At 39.7% G+C, this 26,446-nt stretch overlaps 1 long non-coding RNA gene across 1 annotated transcript in view; it reads left to right on the top strand.

Moving 5' to 3' along the window:
* Positions 1–9,018: 9,018 nt before the first annotated feature.
* Positions 9,019–26,446, top strand: part of LOC120409200 — a 52,467-nt gene continuing 35,039 nt past the window's right edge. Inside the window, exon 1 of the long non-coding RNA XR_005601193.1 lies at positions 9,019–9,218. This is a non-coding gene — a long non-coding RNA (uncharacterized LOC120409200). The remainder of the gene's footprint in view (positions 9,219–26,446) is intronic.

Genomic DNA, 26,446 nt, shown 5'->3' with positions numbered 1-26,446 from the left:
GTATTTTTCCATGGTATACTCAATTGCTGTCTTAAGAACGCCTTGTGAAATGGGGATAAATAGTAGAATAACGTAGGCAATGCTTTGCCTATTGGGTATAATTAGTGCTAAGTTACTGACTACCTAATAATAATCAAGACTGGAGGCTAGTTAACTTATAGAGATACTTTGTTTACCTGCACTAGCAATCAGTGAAGGTAAAGCAGTGGTATAAGTAGTTCAGGAGATTTAAATAATGTAGAAGAAGACCACTGAACAAGTGTTAATTGTACAGTTCAGGTAAAAACAGATCTTGTTCATCTGGGCTTAAAATGCAACAAATGATTTTTTTTAAAGGACAGCAAACATGAGCAGTTTCATAAAGTGCTATTTGTTGTATTCTATTATGGAGTTTAAGAATAGCCTCTGATTAGGGGTCTCTTGTACATGGAGTGTCAAGTCTCTGCCAAACATTCTACCCTTTTGACATTTAAAATACTTCATTGCAAGACTATCAGAGGTTTAAAAGGACATGGTCAAGTTGTAGGGCCCTAGTATTCATTTACTTTACTTCAAAATTATTATTCCTTTCAAGCGTGAAGATGGGAATTCTGTCTTTTTAACTGAGCTTTCTTTCTGTGAAAAGAAAAGAGTCAGAATATAATATAACAATATGTGAAGGACAATATATAAAAATAAATTGTAAAGTATTTAGAAATGTTTTACAGAATCAGGCTGGTTATCTTTCAGACCCAGATAAAGTAACTTAGAAGCAGAAAGAGATGGAAACAGTTGTATAAAGAAGGCAGAGAGAGAGAGATTACTTTTAAGAGATGGATTGTGCACTTCTGCCTGTTGGCTGTTGTGCAGAAAAGGATTGCCCCAGCAGGTGCTCCAGGGGGCATTGTATCTGGCATGCAGGTGGAGGAACATAGCAGCTGTGCCAACCATAAGAAAGTGCAACATGTGCTCCTGATCAGGGTGTGTCATAGCCCTACCTCCTTCTTTGCCCTGCTGCCTCCCATGAGGTGAATAGTGGCACTAGCTTCATGCAGTTCTTGCACACAGGGGAACCCAACGACTGTAATTTGGCCTTGCTCACAGTCAAAAATGGGGTACACTCCTTGTTTACAGTTGCATTAGATTAAGATGCAACCTAGCCTTAAAACTATAGAGATGCAATTATTTCTGGAGGAAAGCTACAGAGACAGGAGAATAGAAGTAGGTATTGCTGGAGGAAGGGAAATATGAGGGAAATTTAGTATTGGACGTAGGCTAAACTGAACAGGGTAGCTTTAAGGTGAGACATGGACTCATAGAAGATTAGGGTTGGAAGAGACCTCAGGAGGTCATCTAGTCCAACCTCCTGATCAAAGCAGGACAAACCCCAACTAAATCATCCCACCCAGGTTTGTCAAGCCAGGCCTTAAAAATCTCTAAGGATGGACATTCCACCACCTCCCTAGGTACCCATTCCAGTGCTTTGCCACCCACCTAGTGAAATAGTTTTTCCTAATATCCAACCTAGACCTCCCCCACTGTAACTTGAAACCATTGCTCCTCGTTCTGTCATCTGCCACCACTGAGAACAGCCGAGTTCGATCCTCTTTGGAACCCCCCTTCAGGTAGTTGAAGGCTGCTATCAAATCCCTCCTCGCTCTCTTCTCTTCTGCAGACTAAATAAGCCCAGTTCCTTCAGCTGCTCCTCGTAAGTCATGTGCCCCAGCCCCCTAATCATTTTCATTGCCCTCCGCTGGACTCTCTCCAATTTTTCCACATCTTTTCTGTAGTAGGGGGCCCAAAACTGGACGCAATACTCCAGATATGACCTCACCAGTGCTGAGTAGAGGGGAATAATCACTTCCCTCGATCTGCTGGCAATGCTCCTACTAATGCAGCCCAATATGCCGTTAGCCTTCTTGGCAACAAGAGCACATGAAGAGAGGATGTGACTCAGTGGATCAGCATGTATGCCTATATGATCCAACTGAATTATTGAACACCAGTAGCCCCAAATCTATTTCTAGGTCTAGATTATTTAGCTAAAGCCTTTTCTTTTTTTCTGAGATGAATATTCCAATGTTTCAGAAACTCCCATTATAGTACTTTAAAAATCACAGTTTAAATAGCTGCCATTCCCATCATTTATTGTATAGTCCATAGCTTTTCACATATTGTGCATATGAGGAATAGTTGAAAATATAAACTATGTACTGTAAATGAAATTAAAACAGGATAGCTGCAATGGATTTCACAGCTGGCATGAGAAACTGCCATGGCACCCTTGAGAGAAGGTGAGGAACCTGAGTAATGCTACAGATCATTTGGCAATGGTTTTGTTTGCAGTTTCACAGAGGTTTGTACATTTGTATGTATGTAAGTTGGGTACATTGTTGCTGTGGATCTCCCACATGTGAGTAAGAAATTGAATTCTTACGCAGATGTGTGCCAACAGAACATAAGTATGAGGTTCACTGAGCATGCAATTATGTGTGAGATTCAATTATGAGCTTTTGAAGGCATCTTTTTCATTATGAGAAATACTTATATAATTTCTGCAGGATACACATTGCACCTTTCTCTCCTCGTTTAAACTAAAAGAAAAAGTACCGCCAGGACAAAAATTCCACTTGCCTTTGCCTCCCTCCACATGGATTCTTTTGTAAATGCAGAGTGGTATTCAAGAAAATTCCTGAAGCAGCAGGCTTATCATTTTCCTCTCTGTCCCCATGGCATACTTTCTTGACAGAACACACACTCATTCTATCATTTCATATCACCCCTGACACTTTCAAATCACACTTCACTCTGTGCATTTCAGAAAAACACATTCCACACTTGTTTTGACAGCAATTTATTTCCTTCCCTCTTTCAACAAACAGTCAATATCAAACATTACAGCCCACAACAGATGGAAAAGTCACAGTCACACTGAGATCACACATTGTCATGGATTGGCAGACTTTGTCCTATCACCCCAGAAGTCATGGAATGACTTAATAGCACAGTGTTTCAGCCTGGTTTTCCGCCTCCATCCAAGTTTTGGGAAGACTTTCAGAAAGTAGCTTTATGAGGTGATAGTTTAACTTTTGCCAGCTCCAGTTAAGCTAAGATTGAGTCAAATGGTCTCCAATGCTAGAGACTAGTTAATCAATTGGTGGAGTCCCCCATTAGCTGACTGGAGCCAAGAATCAAACTGGGATACTTGTCGTTCACTGCAAACAGCATTATCAGGTGAGCTGAAAATCCTGAACTTGAAGTGATCAAAATCCAGATTCAGTTCATAATTTTGCAAATAGTCATTGTCTCTACACATATTGACATTCTTCTACCTCCTCTTATTGGTCTGCAAGAAAATGTTTCCTAAAATAGATATGTAGGAGAGCTGCAAAATTCTGACCAGATTTAGATTCAAATTCCTCCAAAGTATGATCGAGTTTGGGCAAGGTTCCAATCTGGGCCATCTCACGTCCTCTTTAGAGTAATAAAATAATCTTTCTTCTCCCAAGCTTTATTTCTTTTCCCATTGTAAAGTATTGGTCCTACAAACTTTCCTATATAGAAATATAATGTTACTTTATTAAATCAAGTCTACTATCTTGATTAAAAACAGTTGAAGTGTCAGTAGAGGAGGTTTTGGAATTAATTGATAAACTCAACATTAACAAGTCACCGGGACCAGATGGCATTCACCCAAGAGTTCTGAAAGAACTCAAATGTGAAGTTGCGGAACTATTAACTAAGGTTTGTAACCTGTCCTTTAAATCGGCTTCGGTACCCAATGACTGGAAGTTAGCTAATGTAACGCCAATATTTAAAAAGGTCTCTAGGGGTGATCCCGGCAATTACAGACCGGTAAGTCTAACGTCGGTACCGGGCAAATTAGTTGAAACAATAGTAAAGAATAAAATTGTCAGACACATAGAAAAACATAAACTCTTGAGCAATAGTCAACATGGTTTCTGTAAAGGGAAATCGTGTCTTACTAATCTATTAGAGTTCTTTGAAGGGGTCAACAAACATGTGGGGGATCCGGTGGACATAGTGTACTTAGATTTCCAGAAAGCCTTTGACAAGGTCCCTCACCAAAGGCTCTTACGTAAATTAAGCTGTCATGGGATAAAAGGAAAGGTCCTTTCATGGATTGAGAACTGGTTAAAGGACAGGGAACAAAGGGTAGGAATTAATGGTAAATTCTCAGAATGGAGAGGGGTAACTAGTGGTGTTCCCCAAGGGTCAGTCCTAGGACCAATCCTATTCAATTTATTCATAAATGATCTGGAGAAAGGGGTAAACAGTGAGGTGGCAAAGTTTGCAGATGATACTAAACTACTCAAGATAGTTAAGACCAAAGCAGATTGTGAAGAACTTCAAAAAGATCTCACAAAACTAAGTGATTGGGCAACAAAATGGCAAATGAAATTTAATGTGGATAAATGTAAAGTAATGCACATTGGAAAAAATAACCCCAACTATACATACAACATGATGGGGGCTAATTTAGCTACAACGAGTCAGGAAAAAGATCTTGGAGTTATCGTGGATAGTTCTCTGAAGATGTCCACGCAGTGTGCAGAGAGCGGCAAAAGCAAACAGGATGTTAGGAATCATTGAAAAGGAGATAGAGAATAAGACTGAGAATATATTATTGCCCTTATATAAATCCATGGTCTCCTCACCTCAAAAAGATATTCTAGCACTAGAAAAGGTTCAGAAAAGAGCAACTAAAATGATTAGGGGTTTAGAGAAGGTCCCATATGAGGAAAGATTAAAGAGGCTAGGACTCTTCAGTTTGGAAAAGAGAAGACTAAGGGGGGACATGATAGAGGTATATAAAATCATGAGTGATGTTGAGAAAGTGGATAAGGAAAAGTTATTTACTTATTCACATAATACAAGAACTAGGGTCACCAAATGAAATTAATAGGCAGCAGGTTTAAAACAAATAAAAGGAAGTTCTTCTTCACGCAGCGCACAGTCAACTTGTGGAACTCCTTACCTGAGGAGGTTGTGAAGGCTAGGACTATAACAATGTTTAAAAGGGGACTGGATAAATTCATGGTGGCTAAGTCCATAAATGGCTATTAGCCAGGATGGGTAAGAATGGTGTCCCTAGCCTCTGTTCGTCAGAGGATGGAGATGGATGGCAGGAGAGAGATCATTTGATCATTGCCTGTTAGGTTCACTCCCTCAGGGGCACCTGGCATTGGCCACTGTCGGTAGACAGATACTGGGCTAGATGGACCTTTGGTCTGACCCGGTACGGCCTTTCTTATGTTCTTATGTTCTTATGTTCTTATTGAGATTCATAAAATTTTTAGATGGTTCCATAAAGGAAAAATGACAAAAGTTTTAAAAAGAGGCTTGGAAGGATTAGAATTTTATTGTTGGTAAACATCGATTTCAACATACCCACACACAAACCAATGAAAAAATATTTCCATTGATGATAATAGAAATTTACAGATAGATAAAATATGGAAAATCCTGCTTGAGAACTTTAAAGTTTGATTTAAGGATACTTTGTATATTTGGACATGAGATGTTGAGTATTTGTGTTTTAATGGTTAAGGTTTTAACTTCCTGAATCTGAGTCTCTGCTATCATTAAATAATTGTCTCAAAGGCCCCCCCCTACTTTCCCAGGACTGTGAAAACTGAAATCAATATTGATTTTTATTTTTAGGAATTTTTTTATTATCCGTCAAAACTATAAAAAAATAAAAATTGAATTCTGCCAAGCCTGTTTAAAAAGGACCTGACATAAGCTAGGTTACTATGACTGGAATAATGCAATTCCAACATCTTATTCTTTACAACAGTGTTGAAATGTGGAGGTATTTCCTTTTAGAAATTAGAACCTCCATAAGGAACTCTATAAGTTATGATAACCTTCTATAATAACTTTCATCCATATATTTCAGAGTGCTTTACAAAGTATCATTAGACTCATTTTACAGGTGGAAATCTAAGACATGGAGAAGTGAAGTGATTACTCCAAGATCAAGGGCAGCAGATGAAGCGATGGCAGGTCAGTTGGAAAGCCAGGAATAGAAACTAGGGGTGAAATCCTGGCTCCACTGAAGTCAGTGGAAGCATTGCCATTGACTTCAATGGGGCCAGTATTTCAGTGCAGGTCTCCTGACTCAGTCCAGTGACCTATCCACGAGACCATGTAGCTTTCCTTACACATAGCTTCCATCCTAAATATATCAGAGTGGCTGTGAATCCATTCATTTTTTGCAGATGTCAGCATTCTGATGTCCCATATCAGTTGCACTTCTAAGGATAAGATTCAGTGCTCAGATACTTTTTGAATAGTGTCTTCTATATGAACATTTGACAATCTCTTTTTTCATCTCTAACAATATTTTTTACAGTAGATGGAAACCTTCTCTGTCAAAGGTTTAATGAGTCACACTGATCATAAGTACAATTCACTCTGAATTAAGGTTTTGAAATCTCATTTAACTGTTAGCAAAACCATTTTTTAAGTTTCTTTGCTTCCTTTAAGATGTTTTATGAATGAATTATTCCACCAAGACCATTCTTAATTTAAAAAAATAATGACCTTCTAGCTGTTCATGTTCATAGTCACCTAGATCAACATGGTTCTTATTTTCATTTGTGCGGTTCTTAATTCAAAGTGTATTTTTGTTTTCATATATTAAAAATATAATTGGGAAGATGGATAAAGCTCTGGGTAGAGATTTGGGCCAACTTTGCAACTGGCATGAGTGGGTGAAACTCCATTATAATGAATCTGCCTACTGTTAGCATGAGGCCAATGCCATCAGAGCATGGAATGTTGTTTTTCTCATAATTTATTTTTAATATTTTAAATAGCAGCGCCACAGGTGTGCATGCTGATAAACTGGCAAATGCTTGTTCATTTGTCTCAGCTTCTGAAAATGTCCTCATCCAATGCTCAGAAAACATGTAAAATCTTTATAAAAATGCAGATAACAAAAAGGAGCCAGTTTCCCAGAAACCAGCACCCTGTTCGGTCTCCATAATTTAAAACTTAAGGGTAGATTTTCAGAAACACCCAGTGTTGGGTTGAACTTTTCTTCTACTGAAAACCTCACTCTCTTTCTCACCACCCTGGTTATCTACTTGCTCAGCCTGCAAAAGCCTGGGACAACATACGGGTCTTGGAGTATGACCTGAAAGTGAATCAGTTCAGGGTCTGATAGCTAATGAGAGAAATGAATTCTACATTCCAAGACTTTTCACTGAAAACCACCTGCCTCCAGTCCCGCATAATTAAATTGGGGGGCTGTTAATTCAGGTACCTCAGCTGATCTCAGTTACTGAAGTATCCTGCAGGGAGAGAGACAGGCTATGGAATAATCAAGACCCAAATCCCTGACCCAACAGCTAAAGTTAAACTGAAAACACAATGAAAGACAAACAGTCACAGAAAGGTGAGAGAAAAATATTGGGTGTTTAAGAGGCACATTTTCCCACAGACAAAGTTGCATTACAGATTTTTTTTCTCTAGTTACTCTATTAATTTTTATACATATTTGAATAAATATATAAATGAGTGAATCATCTTGAAGTGAAGGACTAGCATTGGTAGTCTTTGTGGAAGAACAGAATTTTAAGAAGAGATTTGAAGAAGAGGGTGATCTAGCCAGGGACTTCAGCTCATAGAGGACATGAGGCAACTAAACCACAACTCCCATGAGGCACCATGGCAGCATTTCCAAATCAAAATATTTAGGTTTTCAGCCAAAATATTTTGGCTGAAGGCTGTGTTTTTTTGGGTTTTTGTTGTTGTTTTTTTTTTGACAAAAAAGCAGATACTTCTTCATGAAAAATTCATTTAGTTGGAAACTCAATTTTCCATCCAAAAATAGTTTAGAAAGAATTTTTTTGACCAGCTTTAATTGCAAGTCTTCATAAATCTTACTTAAACTCTTAAATCCCACTTAAGCCTTACTTTAAATGGTACACAGTCCTCTTGCTGGCCTTCTGCATATGGGTGAATTTCACTCTCACAACACTGGGATCCAGTCAGGAGGTTGGGTTGAATACTGCACTTCTCTTGAAGCGCTAGAAGCTCACAGAAGGCTAAAAAGATTTCAGGGAAATAAATCCTAGTTAAAATGGGGAATTGAAAGGAAATTAGATATTCTATAATCAGAATTTCAGATTAACCAGTAACACTGAAACTTTTAAACAGGTACATAGTCCAAATGCTGCTTGCCTTAATGTCAATGGTAATCTCAGTAGAGTATATGTGGGAGTTGACCCTTGAGCTAAAGAAGCTCATTTCAGTTATAGTAAACTACCGCATTGTGTGTGTGTGTGTGTGTGTGTGTGTGTGTGTGTGTGTGTGTGTGTGTGTGTGTGTGTGTGTGTGTGCTGGAGAGAGAGTAATATATGAGGCTTGTTTGTTTTTTGTAGGGGGCGGTTGTGGTGACGGAGTAAGGAGATAGGTGGGCTGAAGTATTAGTATTGTTCTGGGTAATCAGTAAGATGTCCATATGGTTTGAAAACTTAACCCATTGATCCTGATTCTTCACTTGTGCTGTCATTGTTTACACCAGTGCAATGTGAGTGCAACATAAGACGTCACCGAACCAGAATGATTTTACAGTCATTTTACCCTCCCTTTGTCCAGGTGGAAATGACTACGCAAAGTACAAGGCAATGGAGAATCAGGAACAGAATCTTTATTTCTGTATTTAATTGTGAAGGACTATAGGACCAGGAAGTATTTGAATACTTAGTTTTGAGAGAAGAATAAAAAAATGAAATAGTGAAAGATTGTATCCTAGTTTGCTTTCCATCTGGTAAAACACTTCTAAATAAACTAACTGACTAAACTGTACTCCTTATAATAAGCACAAGCTCTTGATCTAAAAACATCAGCCAGCTTTTAAAAATCCAGTTAATTATTAAACAACTCATGAACATTTTGGCTGCATGACTGGCTTTTGTGCATTAATCTGATTAACCGTATTTCCTTTCTGAATTTATTTAGATAACCTGAGCTTCTCTTCTTCTGAAGGAAAATAAATTACTTTAATTTTGTTCCAGGACAAAGGAGACAGTAGGTCTATTTTAAGTAAGATATACTTTTAAGAGACACTATGCAGAAATGAGACTGCTCTAAAAATGTTAAGAGAAATGGAATAAGTGGATTGTGGCTAAAGGCCATTTTTGGCACTTGAAGGTCGCATGCAGAGATCGTTCTCAGAGTGTATGACGGAAGTGATGTAGGCAGAGGTAATTACTTTGCTCATTCTATAGAAGAAAATTAGATGTATAATCATGGTCTTTCCAATTAAAACATAAGCATGCTATAGTTAAGTAGAAATACTGATTGCAGTTATAAGTACATTCCACCTTTCTAATGCAGCTTCAAGTAAATAGGACAAAACTGTCAATACTAAAGACGTGTATTTAAGGGCTTCTGTTTTATAAGTCAGATCACTTCTTGATTTTGTTTTTTGTTTTTAGTTTGTTGCATTTCACGTCTTAAAAAGAGATAGCAAATATTTATCCCATTGCTGGTTGATCATTTTGATTGTGGACTCTTTACAATGATACTGAAAAGCTGTAATGTTAGTATGTGTGGTGTTGTGTATTTTCCCTGACAGTGTGTAGCTTAATTTGGAAATGCATGTAATTAAGTGTGTGAATTTTTCATAATGAGCTTTTATGATTCCTTCCAGAGCATGGAAAATACATTTCTAAAGTGAAAATGATTCATATCACAGATCATCTTGTGAACACTATTCTCACAGGGCTGTTTACACAGGTGCAGCGTTTCTCTGGGAGTGAAGTGCTCACTGCTGCTATCATAGGCCTCTCTTCTGCCCGGTATATATGAGCTCTGCTAGATGGTCCCCATTAGCTAGCACTATTTTGGTGGTGGGGTCATATAGCTGTGCTGCAGATAAAGAATGAATTTTGTATCAAAATGAAATCTGTGGACAAAAATATCTATAATAACAAGCCACTTGGGATCCAGGACAGTAGAAAACAGTTTGGCATTTGAAACATACCAATGATAATGACCAGCACATACTTAACCTTCCCTTTTGTTTTTCCTAGTACAAATTTAAGCTCCAAATCTGCCTGCATTGAAGTCAGTGGGGCTCCCTGCACGTGCACAGAACTGTCTGTGTGGATTCAGTTGCAGGACTGGAGCCTTACTACTGTACAGTATTTCAAATATTTGATTTTGAAATGGGGGAGATTTTCAAAGGCTCTAAGGAGAGTGATGTCAATGGAAATTAGGTGCCTAACTGTATATGCCAGTGGGAGTCAGGTGCTGTCGTGTAGCGTACAGGGTAGTAAAGCACTTCTCAGCTTTAATTTGTAGCATGTTGTATGGTTAGTGATAGTAATTTTGAGAGTAATGCATTTGTATCTTTTTTGTCCTTTACATTAATTCAGGGTATGTTGACACTGCGGCTGTGATGATGATTCCCAGCACGGGTAGACAGACACGTGCTAACTAAGTTCGAGCACTAAAAATAGCAAAATAGCAGTGTGGCCACTGCAGCACAGGCTAGCCACCTATGTATCCAGTCAGGCAAGGCTGTACTCCATCATCTAGCACAAACCACTATCCATACCACCACAGCAGCACTCTGTTTTTAGCACACTAGCTCAGGCAGCTACAGTGTAGACATACCCTAATGGGAGAGTTGAATATACTGTATAGGAACAGGTAGTATCCCTTTAAATAGTTGAGTCTGCTAGCAGTGCTCACTGTGTTCTGTGTTTAGCTCACTGCTAGAACCCAACCAGAGCAGCTGTGTTGTTTATATTCAATCAACATAGTTATTTGAACCCCAGCATGCCAATGTGGTTCCTTAATACTATGTTTGTGTAAAGAACAAAAGGTATAATAGGCAATTAACTCCCCTTTGTGCCTTTCTAAATATCCCTCTAGATTCTTAATAATTTGATATAGAGCTAATTAAGGTATCTGCTATAATCTAGATTTTAGAAAACAATGTACAATTTTTCACAAATTGCCAATATTACTCTACAAACCCTTGTTCTGTATATTGCTCTGCCGTATTCTTATTGTTTCGTCTGTTTGACCACTCAATCCAACACTTAATATTTAACAATTCTAATTATCTTCAAGATGCACCTTCTCCTTTTAGCATGATAAAAGGGATCTGTAGTGAAGGATTTTAAGTTGATAGGTGTGCACTAGCTGTAAGTTTTGTGTGCTATATCGAGTAGTAGTTGTTTGTAGTACAACAGCATCATTCAGAAATAAGCAGCAAAGAATCCTGTGGCACCTTATAGACTAACAGACGTTTTGCAGCATGAGCTTTCGTGGGTGAATACCCACTTCTTCGGACTGCTTGCATCCGAAGAAGTGGGTATTCACCCACGAAAGCTCATGCTGCAAAACGTCTGTTAGTCTATAAGGTGCCACAGGATTCTTTGCTGCTTCTACAGAACCAGACTAACACGGCTACCCCTCTGATATTCAGAAATAGGAATCTGATAGATCAGGGGTAGGCAACCTATGGCACGAGTGTCGAAAGCGGTACACAAACTGATTTTCAGTGGCACTCACACTGCCTGGGTCCTGGCCACCGGTCCGGGGGGCTCTGCATTTTAATTTAATTTTAAATGAAGCTTCTTAAGCATTTAAAAAACCTTATTTACTTTACATACAACAATAGTTTCATTATATATTAAAGACTTATAGAAAGAGACTGCCTAAAAATGTTAAAATGTATTACTGGTATTTGAAACCTTAAATTAGAGTGAATAAATGATGATTCAGCACACCACTTCTGAAAGGTTGCCAACCCCTGTGATAGATCATTAAAAATGCAAAGCCATTAGACAGCATCTATGTCTGGCTTACAATACTGAGCATCTCAAGCCACACAATGAACTCCAGGTGATATTATTTAGGGTGTGGAGATAAAATTGGCAAAAATGTCTAAGGGACCGAAATGAAATTCAGTGGGACTTCGGCGCCTAATTCACATAAGTGGTTTTGACAGTTTTAATTTGAGTTTATAGAAAGTGGGAGTCTTACCTCTGTCAGGACTGCAGAATTGTGCCTATTGTAGCATCACAACTTGTTTAATCATCTTATTATATATCAGATGATTATCAGTACATACTGAACGCTATTGAAAAAATGTCATTCTTGGGCCCAATGCTGACCAATAGAAGGATTTGGTCCTATGTGTAGCATCTGTTCATTTTGGAGCTAAGTACATTAGTCATATGGGGCCAGTACATTGTAATTTAAAAATAATACTTGCTACTATGCTTGCTTATATGGAGAAAAAAGACCCATTTTCTGAGCCTTTAGTTTAATGGTCCAAACTAATGGCTTAATATCCAGGCTTCCTGGCATCCTCATTCTCCTTAAGCAGGATGTTAAACCTGAATATCTAATGGGAACATATGCAGTGGTGTTGTAGCTATGTTGGTCCCAGGACATTAGAGACATGATCTTTTATTGGGCCAACCTCTGTCGGTAAGAGAGACAAGCTTTCTCTCTCACCAACAGAAGTTGGTCCAGGAAGAGATATTACCTCACCCACCTTGTCTCTCTAATGAGAACATAGTCCCACAGTTTCCCATGGTTCCATTTATCAAAATTTCTGTCTTGTCAGTGATAATGTGATATGGTCATTTTAAATGCTTCTAAACACTGCTCTTTCTTTTAATTGCTCATTGATCCTAATACCTAACTCTCTACCTGCTTCAGTGAAGTATATGTTACAGTGAATCTATATTCCATATTTTTGGCTGTTATCCCAAAGGAATTTTATAGCCCTTATGCTGTTTAATCGATTAATAGTTTTATTCTATCCCTTTACAGCTAAAAATGGTTACCCAACGTATTTTACCTAATCTGTCTCTGTTCTTATAAAGTACTTAATGATGTTCAGACAGTATCCCAAGTCTTATAATTTTGCATGTAGGGGCCTAGTGCATGAATGAGAATGAAGACCATGAGCATGACATTATGATTCCTAAGTAGATGCTGAAATGCTGTATTCTGCTGCTTTAGGTCTTCTTTCTCGATCCCTGCATGGATTCAAAATTTGTATCTGCATCTGATTCACGATCCGCAAACACGATCTGCAGATATCTGCTTCCATATTCGCCGATATCCGCAGATTTGCAGAGCTCTACGTGTTTCTGCATGTGCTAAACTTTAAGCATGCAAGTAATACCAACTGATTTCAATGGGACTTCTCTCATGCTTAAAGTTAAGCATATGCTTAAATACTTTGCTGAACTGGGGGCTAAGTAAGTAGGGAGGGAATTATATTAATTTGAATATCCTTTAATTTATTCCTCCCATTATTTTATTTCTCATTCAAGTGAGATTTACTTTAAATGATACAGTGTTCCAAGGGAATACATTTCCCCAGTTAGTATAGATGCATAGGAATTGTCATTCCATACCAGTGGTGTACCTAGACCAGCACCCTTTCTGATAGTGGGTGTACCAGATGCTTCTAGAATCCCTGGAGTACTCAACTATGGAGTATCTTTCCCACAAGGAAGGTTTTTCCTGATTTTCACCCTCAATTAGTGGATAGTAGCCTGAGGATTTATATCTTTTCTAAAATCTTTTTTCCTATCTAATGCTCTTGTTATCCCTATAAACATCTAATCATTTAAAAAAAAACCACAAAGCTCTTGGCTTCAAGATGATATACTGTGGCAAAGAGTGCCACTGTTTTTAAAAATGTGTTTATAATTCAATCTTAATCATCATTTCAACCCATTCCCAACACTTTAGAGTTTTGGCTAACTCAGAGGTAGGAGAAGAAAAAAAAGCAGAAACAGGTGCAAGAGCTGAACATTAAAACCAAAAATATTAACCTAATTTTCAAACTGTTAAACATATGAATTGGGTTCTGTCTTAGAGAAGAGATGGGTGAAGTCTAACCTGTTCTTATTTTCTCAACCGGTTATCCACCTACCCACAAAATCCAACTTCAAATGTTTTTAGAGGTTTAAAAAAACCTACATGCAGTATATGAATTACATTGTAAAATATATTATGACATAAGCACATCTTTGGCTGTGAGCTAATAATAGTATAATGCAACCCGGCAGTGAATGAAATTAAATTTTTAAAAGGAGGTTGTTTGCAAGAGTGCGACTCCACAGACAACTGGAGATGGGCCTGAACTACAATAAGGGTTCCAAATGCCCCCCAAATTTTGGGCATTTGGGCTCTACAGAGGCTACTTTTATTACTGTGTTTAAATAGAAAAATCCTTTTCTGATCTTTGTTTAAGTTAGTCATGGTGCAGGATTTAGCCCAGCTGCTAAATGTGTTTCCTAGAGTATGGCATACTGATGTCCCAATCCTGTAACTAGCGTGTTGAGCAGACTGCAGGTCCTGCAGGGAGCCACCCTGAACTCAGTGGGCTCCTGTGCACGCTCAGCAGTAATCTCACCATCAATCAACTAAAGGGTTGAGATCTAACCTGTTGCATCACACAAAATGCTAATGTAAGCATGGATAGCACATTTTGAATCTGTATGTCTCCAAAGTGGGGTGTGATGCCCACGGCATCACAAACCTGAACAGAAAGTGGGATTATTCACTGCCTATCAGTTGGGAAATGTGCCTTGAATTTTGAACAAGTACCATATGTCCTGAAGGGGTGATGCATGTTTCCCCTAGGGTCATTGCTCTCTTGTATCTCTAAAGCTACCACTGCCAGTGCCTTATGTAATCAGCATTGATTTCTACAATATGTACTTTAATCATTGATTCCCCTCAGCCCCATAACTACCCACTGTTGTAGTCCAATTTCCAGCTACATTTGTGATGTTTTATTCTTTCAGCCTACAGGGTCTTTGGTGCTCCTCATGTTGTTTAATCTGATTAATGGGTTCAAGCATCACATCTATATTATCTTGTCTAACTCCTGCTTTTCTTCTATCAATTGAGTAACTTAAAGTAAGGTAGCCTAACATACAATAACTTATCCCTCTCCACATTATTCCTTCTGTCATTTGTTATTCCTGCTCCTCTTTGCATCTTATTTTCTTTTAAGGATTAAGTGGATATCCAAATGTTTTAAAAACTATTTAAACAAGATGTCAGCAGCATATTTCATAGATACATTCATAATAGCAGTGGGCCAATTCTCCCTTCATTTGTGTCTGAGTAACCCCACGTGTGCAAATGCAGTTGCTCCATAATGCACACTTAGGCCAACTATGTGTCCTATAGTAAACATGACAGAGAATTTGAGTCTTGTCATTGAAGAGTATAAAAGGCTTTTGTAGAAGCATATGTATCAAACATTCTTAGTGTAAACTGAACACATAAAAGCATAAACTGGGTCTTGGATGACAATGGTTAAATCATAACTTTAAATAAGTGTCTTATGATGGTAAAATATATATTGGAGATTTCAAATCAGGGTGCATGCTGTAATGGCTGTATGTTTCATTTTCTCTTTATTTAAATATGCCATGTATAATTTTATATTAATGCACAATCATAAATACAAAAAAGTTTTAAATGTTGGCGCTTTATTTCATTGTTAAACTACAATGAAACTAAAATGGATTTAATATTCACGTCCAGCTTTATACTAAATAAAGTTGTCATGAGTAATGCTACTACAAGAAATGCAAAATTAATTTTTAATTAAATTGCTCTTGCAAGATCTAGTAAGCTAAATGTCTATAACCAGACCTGGCAGCCCTTTCTAGTTCAATATGCCAACTAAAAGTTCACCCGATTTATAGTCAAATCGCTCCTTTATATTTAATATAGATTACACCAGCCATTCATTTTTCAGTAATACAGAACATTCTTCCTGTTCAGATGCAGGGGTAGATTTTTTTTTAAGCCCTTCTCGGTATCGCATCCCCTTTTCTTCGTCACCACTTACAACACTCTGGGACCAATTCTTAGATTCCATCGATCTGTGCTTGCTGCAGGACCCGAGGAAGAGGAGGAGTAAAGGTAGTTTTATGCCCTCTTACCTTTCCATTCCCTCAATTCTGGGATTGGCTGGGGGCCAGCTGGGCTCCCTCCACATTTTAGAGCAGTTTAGAGTGGTTCTAAATTGCATCTGCCTGGCAACAAACCTAACAGGTCATTCTGGCAGCTGGGGAATAGTTGGATTGTAGCTGCATTCCAGCCATAGACTGTAACTTCTTTGAGGCAGGGACCATCTTTTCATTCTGTGTGTACAGCACCTAGCACAATGATGTCCTGCCTTCTAGGGGCAAACACAATATAAATAATAATAAAGGCAATAATATGATGGGGATTAGGAGGTAGAGTTGGTACAGAGCCAGTACACCTGGCTCAATGGACACCTGCAGTTCCCCCACATCAGGACAATCCTCATTTGGCTATTTAAACCAGCTTTACAGTCTCTGGAACATACAGAATGGCACAAGGGGGTCATTGCAGACCTGAGACTAAGGTAATCTATTTTTATTTAATCTCTTTTGTTTTTACTGCATTGTGTTTATAATTTGCCATACATAAAATATAATGTATTATCCACCTTTTATGTTTGTGTAGGCTGTGCTTAATATATTTGTTTTCTGTTTTTTTTTAACTGTTGTAACTCTTCCTTTGGATTCTAAAAAAATAAACACTTTTTTCCTGGCCACTTTTGCCTTTTAATGTTTAGTGAATGTCATTGGACCAATAGAGAGTTTTACTTAAGAAGTGACATCCATTGACTTTTCTGGGCCTGTTCTGAACGGAGCTGAACATGATAGGGCTTACTTTGTTCAATGATAACTTCATTTTATAAAGATTCTTTCTGAGCCAAAACATCTTTGTGTTGCAGTGTTAGAGACACATGAGACTACAAATCACATAGGGTACAAGCTAAACGCAGATCTGTAGTATAGCTGTGCATAGCATTTGTAACAGAACTTGAAATCAGACAAAACTGTCATGAGCTGTTTTTTTGTTGTTGTTTATGAACCTGAAACTCAGCCCCGTTTGCAATGTCCTATTTTATTACCACAGAACATTCTGAGGCATTTGTTTGTCATTTTTGGTGCTGAAAAAAGATTCCTTAAGTCATGTGATCCCACTCAGGCACCTACTAAAAATATTTCTAAAAGGAGAAAAGTGCAGTCTTTAGGCAGGTCCTGATTCACACGAGATATAGATTAGGATTAACGTACAGTCCCTCATCCTCCTACATAATATTGCTGATTACTTCCTATCCTGTTTTATCATGCAGTTGTTCACTGGCCCTCAGATTAACATGCTCAAACCATTCTGAAAGTGGCAGCTAAGTATACAGACGTATGCCTTATGCACCTGCCCCACAATGGCAACTCTGTCTTTACATCTCTGCTTTTGTTCTGCGTTCCTCTTCTGTCGTGAGAGCTATTAATTTTCTATGTTTTAGTTATCGGACTATCACCAGTTGTTAACTTTAATAACTATTCCTTGCTCCTGAGGTAGGCAAAATACATGACCCTCTTCCCCCACTCAGACTGATTGGAGAAGGCAGTGCACATTTACTGCAAAGACTGAACAACATATATAAAGTGGGGGAAGAGGGGAAGGGGAAGAATCCAACCTTTTTGACCCTTGCTTGCTGGAACTTCTTAGTGCTGAGGAGTGTTTTTAAAGCTGCTAAATTGTTAATGCTGCTAGTGCTGGATATCTGGTGTTAGCTGCGTGAGCAGAGAATTCAGCATGCTGATTCAACAGACCTCAATATTATTCATAAAGACAGACCACAGGCTAGGCTTGGTGGCAAAGGCGCTTTGCCAGGTTTATTGTTAACAGAGCATGGTACTAGTGCCCTATAGCAGGGGTTCTCAACCCTTTTCTTTCTGAGGCCCCCACCAACATGCTATAAAAACTCCATGGCCCACTTGTGCCACTTGTGTCAGTGTTAGGGGGTAGGAAGCAGGGCAATTGCCTGGGTGCCCCGGTGAAGCTACATTGCTCAGGCTTCAGCTTCAGCCCCAGGTGGTGGGACTCAGAGCCCCAGGCTTCAGTCCCATGCGATGGAGCTTCGGCTTTCTGCCCTGGGCCCCAGCAAGTCTAACACCGGCCCTGCTTCATGGCCCCCTTGAAATCTGCTTGCGGCTTGCTAGGGGGCCCCGGACCCCTGGCTGAGAACCACGGCACTAGACCAGGACAAAGATGCCCCTCCTATGACTTCTTCTTTGTATTTTAGGACATTGATACCAACAAGTTAGGTATTTCACTCCAGATGTTGTTATTTACCACCTCCTCATACCTGCTAGTTCAAACAAAACATCCTTATCCATTATCCTGTCATGCCCTCCTTATCTTTGTGAGGGGTTGGTGTGTTCTTGTACCACCTCTTAGGAATGCATTTATGAGGTTACTTGAGTGATCTGTGAGTTTTTGAACCATCCTCTCTGGTCAGGAATGTGCGTACCTGGTTAGCTGACACCCAGTGTGTTACTGTTCTGCTAAGGCCAGGCCTGCTCTGGTTCACAGCTGTTGGTTCACACTGCTAGTTAAGCCTAGGCTCCAGCAAGGCCTATATTACTTACTTTTCACCTACAATAATATACATTGCAGTTCACTGCAGCAATTCTTTGACTCAGTGACTGTTTCTATTTCATAATGAAGTCAGAAATCCAGCAATGTTTAAAGCAATTTACAAAATAAAATTCATGAGTAATGAAAAACTTGGGATCTGGTTTGCTGCTGATAGAATCACCATTACTTTCAACATGCTAAGGGCTAATTTATACCATTATGCACGGTCCATACATAGAGATGAAGCGGAAACTGAGCCATCCCTAGAGTAGCCCCAGAAGGGACAGAGGCATCATTCCCACCCTTCTTCCCCTTTGCTTTGGGGGTGGCTAGCCTACGCAAGCAGCAAATTACAACCCACCCCGTGTTGGTGGGTCTGCATGGTCTGGTGCACTGATAGCTGGAGCCAAGACTCCTCCCAATCCAAACCCTCCCCATCCAGTCCTAAAATACATATGACCAGTGTACCTGATCTAAGGTGCTTACTCCTCCTCATTCCTCTACACAGACATGTCGTCTACGTTGGGACTGGGATCCCACAGGTCCTGCAGGACCTGCTGCCATAATAGCAGGAGTGGATAAAATATACTTTGTTGCAGGTGGGATTGGATGGGGAAAAGAAAACCCCTAACAGATTGTGGTAATTTGCGGGAAAACACTATTTTTTTTTAAAATAAAGGTTTTAATATTTAAATTTAAGCGAGGGACAGAAAATATCTGGTGTCTATTATAACAGGAGTTAAAAGTATTTTTACATGATTTAAACAAGATTTGTTTTATTCTTTTAGTAGTAAAAATTGTATCTGAATTCCAGTTTTTATGTGTGTATATACAGTAACTCCTCACTTAACGTTGTAGGTATGTTCCTGAAAAATGCGACTTTCTGTACGTCCAGACTACCCGCCTTATCGGTGGGTAGCGATCGATTTCTCGGGGATCGATATATCGCGTCTCATCTAGACGCGATATATCGATCCCAGAACGCGCTCCCCGTCGACTCCGGAACTCCACCAGCGCGAACGGCAGTAGCGGAGTCGACGGGGGAGCCGCGGATGTCGATCCCGTGCCGTGAGGACCCAAGGTAAATCGATCTGAGATACTTCGACTTCAGCTATGCTATTCACGTAGCTGAAGTTGCGTATCTTAGATCGATTCCCCCCCACCCCCCAGTGTAGACCAGCCCTAAGTGAAACGATGTTAAGCAAATCCAATTTCCCCATAAGAATGAATGTAAATGGGTGAGGGTTAGGTTCCAGGGAATTTTTTTTTTGCCATACAGTACAGTACAGTACTATAGTTGGGAGGTGCCCCCACCTTACTCCACACAGGCACAGCCCATTGGCACTGCAGACAATGAGGCAGGCAAGGAGGCTGAAGGTGCTGTAGGCTAGGAGAAGCACATTGCGCAGCAGCAGTGGCAGCTTCCCCTACTCTGCAAGCACCAGGGATGGGGGGCTTGACTCTCGGCCCGCCCACGCCACCCCTTTACCCAAGCCCAACCCTAAACCCGCCTCTTCTTCCCCCTCCTCCCTCTTTACTCTGCACACTGCATCCTCGCTCCTCCTCCCTCCCTCCTGAACGCTGCAAGTCAGCTGATTACCGCAGGTAGGAGGTGGGGGGAAGAGAGGGAAGGCGCTGATCCGTGGGGTCTGCCGGCGGGCGGGAGGTGCTGGGGGGCGTAGGGGAGCTGATAGTGGGGCTGCTTGCTGTAGACAAAGCAGTCAGCCAAACAATGTTATAGCGAAGCATGTTCTGTAATTGAGCAGGGACGTAAGATCGAAACAATGTTAAGCGAGAGGACGTTAAGTGCGGAGTTACTGTCTATAAATATTTATTATATTTTGTATATATAACATTTTATCTATAACAGCTTTTTTTTTCATAATCTGGGGAAATCTGTCTCTCTTGCAGGATTTGTGGGATCTAAGGTTTTTGCAGGTGGGTGTGGGATAACAATGAGGGAGTGGGTATTGGGGGACAGGATGAGAGCAGGATTAAAAAGATGTTGTCATGCAGGGCTCCAATTTAAGTCAAAATATGGTGTCATGAGTGTATATTTACAACAGAATAAACCACTTTCCCCACATTTAAAATTGTGAGTTTAGTATAAAAATGTGGTATTTATTCTATACTAGTGTTTTATTACAATAAACAAATTGTTGCAGGTTTGACTTTTTAAAACATGGAATTTGAGATAAATCCTCTTACACGTAAGAAATTTGCGTAGGTGCAGTCTGTCATATACAGGGGCTAGCAGAAGTCATAGGCACCACTTAAGTACCATTTTGAGGGTTTATGTAAGACTAAAATGGAGTCTAGGACATGTACTGGCCTACTGCATAGGGGTGAATTTCATTCCATCTGTTGAAAACATGCATATTCCTATGTTATAACTTCTTGGTTTAGATGTTGGATTTTTTAATTGAGATGCACACTTTCAGTTACTGTACAATATGCTACATAACTTTAATGATTAATTAAATTTAGGGGTGTAAATATTTGAACAGTGCTCTTTTCATTATCTGTATTTAACGTGATGTGACTCAGTGAGCTGGTATCACAAGTTATGGGATTTGGAGACTTTCACCTTATCTGTTTCTATACACCACCACTTATTATCCTTTGATAATTACTTGGTTTATGCACAAGCAATACAGTTTCTACTGGGTAGGTGTCCACACCACTAACATTATCAGAGTAATTTGCACCCTTATTAGTAAAAAGGCTAAAGACTGAATGGGGTGATGATAGCTGAACTCTGACATCCTTCATAAAGTTAAGTGAATTAGGTTAAAATATTTTGGCAGGGCAATTTGCATCATTAAATCCAATTGTTACTTGTTCTGTGAATTGACTTGACTTGAATCTCTAAGGCTGCGCAATTTGGTACATTTCATGAGCACTAAATTCAATTTTAAAATCAAGAAGAAATCACATTAATTCAGAGCAAGCTAACATAAGTGGGAGAAGTTGTATTTGAATTTTTGTATCCAGTGTTTTCCCCAAGGATCAAAAATAGAACAAGATACTAATGATATCAGCGCTTTTTTTTTTTTTTGGGTAAAGAAACAATAGTCCTCTGCTAATTCCATCTGCACAGCTCTCTCTCACACTGCAACAGAGCTGTCCTTTGTTCACTGAAGGCAGAACACAGTCACTGTTCATATTAGGCTTAATAATATACTGTAAATTCTTTTAGAAAAGGGTAAACATTGTGATGGGATCTAAATCAGGCAAATAGTTTTACAAAGCTTTTCAGGCAAAACACCTATCAGGGTTACAAAAAAAGTTTTCAATTACAAGAAGACAAAAAAGCTCTTAAATATAATAATTATTTTCACTGAATTTACTTAAGAGTTAGTGATAGATAAGCAAGAGTGATGTTCCTTTAAAAAAAATTAATAAGTAGCTTGAATGTTTACAACTGATCTTCTCTGGAGAATAAAATCCCCACATGTTTTATTCAAAATGCCAAGGGCATCAAAGGTATAGAAAGATTTGTTTCCTTAAGAGAAAAGTACACACTAGTAAACATGGAACTGGTTCTCATTTTACAGTCATCAGACACTATGATGTTCATACTTCTGCTGTCTGACAAGGACCCATTATTTACATGCTGCATGGGGATTTCATTCATGCATAAGTCTCATTGGGTAAGGAAGAGTTTTGTCATGTCCTCTGCCTGGATATATTTTATCTCTCTGTACCAGTCACTATATAGTCTAGGGATGTGGCATGTTGGCGCAAGGCATTCGTATTGTGACTATTTTAAATAAACTGAATAATTATTCTCAACCTGATTTATTTTTACCTGATGCAACACCAAACTAACTATGATGGATGGAGACCATGATATATTGGCTCAATGTAAAGAGGGCATTTGTTTGAATTATTTTAATAAGGGCTCTTGTTTCATGAAGAAGGCAGGAACATGAATTCACTCAGCTGAGTGGTCAATGAAATGCTCAGAAGTAAAAAATAACATATCATCCCCTCAAAAGAAACTAAATTGCCCATTCATGAATTCATGGTAATCTGTTTTTATTGCTACTTAATGGCTTGTTGGATCTGTGCAGCCCTCTGCAGATAAGCTCAGAAATGCTACTTACGTTGGAACATCTTTCATAGCTATAAATGCTGATCTTATTGTAAAACATATTAAGAATTCACAGACATGAATTTCTAGCATTCTATACCTGTGGTTCCTTTTCTTTTTGAAGAATTCATTTTTAAAATACTTAAATTTGTATCAGATACTGCACATCCCATTTCATTACAAGCAAGGAAGAACAGATTAATTCCATATGTGTTAAAACAGTCAGTGGAGCTTATTAATCAGAATCATAGGCCTGGAAGGGAACTTGAGAAGTCATTTAGTCCAGTCCCCTCCACTCATGGCAGGACAAAGCATTATCTAGACCATCCCTGACAGGTGTTTGTCTAATCTGCTCTTAAAAAGTTCCGATGATGGAGATTCCACAACCTCCCTACGCAATTTATTCCAATGCTTAAACTCCCTGACAGTTAGGAAGTTTTTCCTAGTGTCCAGCCTAAACCTCCCTTGCTGCAATTTAAGCCCATTCCTTCTAATCCTGTCCTCAGTGGTTAAGAACAATTTTTCTCCCTCCTCCTTGTAACAACCTTTTATGTACTTGAAAACTGTGATTATGTCCCCTCTTAGTCTTCTCTTTTCCAGACTAAACAAACCCCATTTTTTCAATCTTCCTTCATAAGTCATGTTTTCTAGACCTTTAATCATTTTTGTTGCTCTTCTCTGGACTTTCTCCAATTTGTCCCGACCTTTCCTGAAATGTGGTGCTCAGAACTGGACACAATACTCCAGTATCAGAGGGGTAGCCATGTTAGTCTGTATCCACAAAAACAATGAGGAGTCCAGTGGCACCTTAAAGACTAACAGATTTATTTGGGCATAGGTAGGGCCGGCTCCAGGGTTTTTGCCGCCCCAAGCGGCGGAAAAAAAAAAAAGCCGTGATCATGATCGGCGGCGCTTTGGTGGCAGCTCCACCGTGCCGCTTTCTTCTTTGGCGGCAGGTCCTTCCCTCCGAGAGGGACCGAGGGACCCGCCGCCGAAGAGTCAGATGTGCCGCCCCAAGCACCTGCTTGCTGCGCTGGTGCCTGGAGCTGGCCCTGGGCATAAGCTTTCGTGGGTAAAAAACCCACTTCTTCAGATGCATGGAGTGAAAATTACAGACACAGGCATAAATATATATTGGCACATGAAGAGAAGGGAGTTACCTTACAAGCGGCGAACCAATGTTGAAGGCCAATTTAGGGTGGGTGTAGTCCACTCCCAATAATTGATGAGGCGGTGTCAATACCAAGAAAGGGAAAATTGCTTTTGTAGTGAGCCAGCCACTCCAAAACCACTATGCTTATGCTCACTCTACTTCGCTGTAAGCCAACCACCCTTCCCTCCCCACTTTGATCTCTGCTTGCAGAGGCAATAAAGTCAGTGTTGTTTCTTATTCATGCATTCTTTATTACTTCATTACACAAATGGGGGGATAACTGCCACAGTAGCCCAGAAAGGGTGGGGGAGGAGGGAAGCAACGGGTGGAGTTGTTGCAGGGGCACCCCCTAGAATGGCATGCAGCTCATCATTTCTGCAGGATGTCTGGGGCTCTGACCCGGAGCAGCCGTTTGCCTCTCTGGTTCTTTAGTAGGCTTGCTTGATATTCTAGGCAGGACTGACTCTCAATTAGACAAAACTTAAACAAGAGAATGACCTGGGGATTCATTCCCATTTTTGTCCAGGCGCCCCCGACTGACCTCACCGAGGCCGGCCAGGAGCACCCATGACAGCAGCAGATGGTACAGTGTGACTGGTAACCATCTTTGTCAACTTGCAAAGCAGCAGAGGGTACAGTAGGGCTGGTAACCATCTTTGTCAACTTGCAAAAGGCAAGGGGATGCTGCTGTGTAGCACTGCAGTACCGCGTCTGTCAGCAGCATCCAGTAGACATACGGTGACAGTAGTGAAAAAAGGCTGAACGGGCTCCATGGTTGCTGTGCTATGGTGTCTGCCCAGGCAATCCAGGGAAAAAGGCGTGAAATGATTGTCTGCCCTTGCTTTCATGGAGGGAGGATTGATTGGCAACATTTACCCAGAAGCACCCGCGACACTGTTTTTGCCCCATCAGGCATTGGGATCTCGACCCAGAATTCCAAAGGGTGGGGGAGATTGCGGGAACTATGGGATAGCTATGGGATATCTACGCACAGTGCAACGCTCTGGAAATCGACGCTAGCCTCGGTACATGGGCGCACACTGCCAAATTAATGTGCTTAGTGTGGCCGCGTGCACTCAACTTTCTACAATCTGTTTCCAAAAATCAGTTTCTATAAAATCGGAATAATCCCGTAGTGTAGACATACCCTAGAAGTACTTTCCTGTATATATACTGGTCTAGCTATACTGGAAAAGTGCTCCTAGTAGATCTGGCCTGAGGGTGTTAGCCAGAACTGAGACTATGTAATTTACAGCAGATGCAAGTAAAATTCTAATACTTAAAAAATATTTATAGAGGATGTCCAACTGTTTGACATTCTTGATCTGCTGATTATATAGAATAGCATTGGTTTAGTCATCTATTACTGCTGCCTGTTTTTGCAGTTGAGTACTCTCTATCACCCTGTCAAGGAATATGGTTTGGCCTGGTCCCCCTTTAAGGCAGCAGAGAATAGTCGGATGGGATCAAAATCATCTACTCTTGGGCAACTCATCTCAGCATAAAGGCCTGGAGTTGGCTTTTCTACATACACGGGTTTGGGCTTGTTTTGAGTAAGTTCATTGTGGAAAAACCATATTGTGCTACTTCACTGTCTTACCTCAGCTGTCTTAGCTGACCTCATCTGCTATACAGACTCACAGGGAGAAGGTTGGTCTTCTGGATAGTGAAGATCCATCTTCAGAACACTTTGTTAAAAAAAGTGAATAAAGCATGATTTTAAAAGCTTCCTCATTTAAAAATTGAGTCATTTGGCTATTTTGTGTGTACATCGCTGTTTTTGTAACATGTGTTCAGTGTAGTTCTTAATATGTCCTCCAGAAGATCTAGATTCCATAATGGCCATCAAGGACTAGTCTGTCCTCCTGAAGCAGTCAGGTATAGTCACAGCCAGGAATAAGTTATCTGCAGTTCAGTTAGAGAGTATTTTGTCTCCAGAATCAGGATTACATTTATACAGTATCCACAGTTGTCATCTGTTCTTTGCATTCTTCCCCATAAGTTCTACAATTGCTAAAAAGTTAAATATAAACAAGTGACATATTAATTTATGATTTTTTTCGGAGATGAAATGTTTAATCAAGAAATCACTTTCATATATTTACATAGTGAAATAAAATATGACCCAGTCAGTTACAAGTATAAGTATTTTCATATTTATTATGAATTATTTTCTGTCATAATTGTAACTGAGTATTATCTTACCAGTGAAAAATGTCATTATTTGGCTATAAGTGTGTAAGCTGAGGAGTACAGAACCACAGAAATGCACAAAGTGAAAGGTTAACTGTCTTCAGAGGGAACCAGCCAGAAAACTCTGTAGTGATGGGCATCTATATACAAATCTGGATGGGTGAATGAATAGTGCCTGCCCTTCCCCAGAGAAGCTATAATGGGAGGATCCTTTCCACCAAGGTTCATTATGTCAAATATATAAACAGGAAGAGGAAATGCCTTGGGGCTTGCCAAGGAAGATGAACATGCTCTGTCTCTTTACTCCTAGTTCGAGGAGATCCCAGACCAAGCCCTAATCACAAGGCAAGGATAACTTGAGAAACTGACCAACTTATTCACAGTAGGGGGACTGCATTTTTTGCCGGACAATTTAAGTTACGGATGTTTATTTCATCTTTATTTTGGTTTCTCCTGGCTGAAGCAAGGCTGCCTCCATTAGACACTGGACTCTCCCCTTTGGGCCAAGCTGAGGAAAGCCTTGG

Source organism: Mauremys reevesii, linkage group 7, assembly GCF_016161935.1.
Source record: "Mauremys reevesii isolate NIE-2019 linkage group 7, ASM1616193v1, whole genome shotgun sequence".
NCBI classification, from domain to species: Eukaryota; Metazoa; Chordata; order Testudines; family Geoemydidae; genus Mauremys; species Mauremys reevesii.
This window is presented reverse-complemented; position numbering and strand designations above follow the sequence as displayed.